This window comes from Suricata suricatta, chromosome 5 (assembly GCF_006229205.1).
Source record: "Suricata suricatta isolate VVHF042 chromosome 5, meerkat_22Aug2017_6uvM2_HiC, whole genome shotgun sequence".
Classification (NCBI taxonomy): domain Eukaryota; kingdom Metazoa; phylum Chordata; class Mammalia; order Carnivora; family Herpestidae; genus Suricata; species Suricata suricatta.
This window is the reverse complement of record NC_043704.1, coordinates 4,931,144-4,933,964: the sequence shown is the minus strand read 5'-3', so window position 1 is coordinate 4,933,964 and position 2,821 is coordinate 4,931,144.

Genomic DNA, 2,821 nt, shown 5'->3' with positions numbered 1-2,821 from the left:
CGCGTCTCCAGATGCCCGGTCCCCTCCCTCTGATATGGTTTCCATATGTGACCCCGCGTGCCCTCGGCGGCCCCCCCAGGTGTCCTCTCGGGAACAATAAATCGTCCACATCTACTGGGCTTCCTTTCGGGCGGCTCCTCCCCCTCACACTTGGCCGCACTTGAGAGCCGTCGAGGCCTCTGCTGGCCCTGGAAGCAGAGTCCGCCTTCCATAAGGAAGGTGAGGGCCCCGCCCTCTCTCTGGTGGTTTCCACTTCGCCTGCTGAGGGCGCTCGCCTCTGGGCTGAGGCCGTGGCTGGATTTCAACAGGACTTCACGGTGTTTAAGGAAAACCGAAGGGTGCTGATGAACACTATACGGTGCCAGGCACAGTGTCAAGCCCTGGGGACCCATCGGTGGACACGGTGGCCGCCACCCTGTCCCCCGGAGCCTATAGTCCCCAGGGCTCCCTCCTACACAACCAAGGCCAGCACAGCGTGGCCCGGCCCGGCTGCTGGATCCAAGTGGTGGGCGGCCCACTAGGCCGGAAAGTCCGGATTCCAGCCTCAAAGTGGCCCCTGGGTCGTCATGGCCTCGCGTGGCCGCGGGAGACCAGAGCTGTGGTCTCTCGGGTCTGCTCCGGTTTGCCAACCCGGCCGTCATAGTCCCGGCTCCTGTGCACGGGAGCCTGTGCCGTGGCCGCAGAGAAGAGTTGGCTGGGCCACAGGACCGGTGAGCGGGGGGACTCGGCGTGTGGGGACTCGGCACGTGGGCGGGTTGTCCCCGGACCCTCAGCCTGGGAAGGGGACTGGGCGGGTTCTGTGAGCTCACGATGGGGGACGAGGAGGTGCTGAAGGCGGGCTGGGATCTCAGCAGTTGGAAGTGTGTCCGGGTATCCGAGCATCTGATCCCATCGGTGGAGCCAGATAGGGACGAGTGTTTTTTTTTTTTTTTCCAGATTTTTATTTAAATTCTAGTTAGTTTTTTTAAACAATTATTTATTAATTTAGAGAGAGAGAGAGAGAGAGAGAGAGAGAGAGAGAAAGCGTTAGCAAAGGAGGGACGGAGAGAGGGAGGGAGACAGAATCCCAAGCAGGCTCCGAGTTGACAGCACAGAGCTTGATGTGGGGCTCGATCTCACGAACCATGAGATTATGACCTGAGCTGAAGTCAAAAATTGGATGCTTCACTGACTGTGCCATCCAGGCGCCCTCTAGTTAGTGACCCTCTTGTGTAATACTGGTTTCAGGAGCAGAATTCAGTGACTCATCACTTACACAGGACACCCAGTGCTCATCCCAACAAGTGCCCTCCTTAGAGCCCGTCACCCACTTAGCCCATCCCCCCTCACCTCCTCCCCAGCAACCCTGTTTGTTTTCTGTCTTTAAGAATCTCTTGTGGTTTGCCTCCATCTCTGTTTTGATCTTAATTTATTTTTCCTTCCCTTCCCCTATTCATCTGTTTTTTTTCCTTTTTTTTCTTTTTTTTAATGGTTTTTATTTATTTTTGAGAGACAGAGACAGTGCGAACAGGGGAGGGTCAGAGAGAAGGGAGACACCAAATCCGAAGCAGGCTTTAGGCTCTGAGTTGTCAGCACAGAGCCCGATGTGGGGCTCGAACCCACCAACTGTGAGATCATGACCTGAGACGAAGCCAGACGCTCAACTGACTCAGCCACCTAGGTGCCCCTGTTTTGTTTCTTAAATTCCACACAGGAATTCCGCAAGTCACGGACTGAATTGTATCAAGCCCCCAAGGGGAGTCCACTTGACCCTTGGGAGTCCACGTGTCGGTCTCCCGCAGCCGCCCCAGGTCTGGACTCCGCCATCCCCCCTCTTCCTCCCCTGCAGCGAAGTGTGGCAGGGGCAGGTGAAGGCGAGTATTAAACGTGACCTCTGAGTTGTGCCCTCCGAGAGAGTGGGCCCCTCCCCCTGCTGCTCTCTGGCGCTGGCGCATGACCGTGGGACCACCCCAGGAGCATGGGGGCCGGGTCGCAGAGAGGCACCTGCTCGGCCTGCGAGGGAGAAGGCCTTTCCCGTTTACAGCGGTGTTGGTGGGGCGGGTTGGCCTCTCCTGTAACGAGTCATCGGAAGCTGTCAGTGTCTCCCGAACGAGCCTTTAATCATCCTGACCTGAGTCGATGGGGCTTCGCCTGCGTCGTTAAGGAGCTCTTCATGGCTTCCTTGAAGAAAGGAGAGTTTCGGGGCGCCTGGGGGGCTCAGTCGGTTAAGTACCTGACGCTTGGTTTCGGCTCCAGTAGTGGTCTCACAGCTTCGTGGGTTCGGGCCCCGCATCAGGCTCTGAGGTGACCGCACACAGCCTCCTTGGGACTCTCTCCTATCTCAGCCTCTGCCTCTCCCTCTCTCTCTCTCTCTCTCTCTCTCTCTCAAAATAAAGAAAGAAACTTCATATATATATATACATATATATATGTGTGTGTGTGTGTGTGTGTGTGTGTGTGTGTATACACATACATACATACACACATACATGTAATACTGTAGCATCCATGTGTGATTTAAAAAGGGGGTTTTCTGTTACTGGATGGTGGTCGTTAGTGTCTCGAGTCTGACTCCCCCGGTGTCAGCCTGGCTGGCAGGTGCCGCGGGGTGCGGGGTGATGCCCTCCTGAGGGAGGGGTGCGGCAGCAGAAAGAAGAACACTGGACTCAACTCTGGGTTTTGGTTTTCTGAACTCCAACCTCGGCGGCTCTGAAAGGGCTCCTGAGCGGGACCTCGCGTGGGGAGGCAGGTGCAGGTGCGGGGGAGGCACCGGCCGGGGGTGGGGTGGGGGCGGGGCGGGGGACGCGTGCAGCAGGCCTGCGGGGGTGAGCTCCCCACCCCA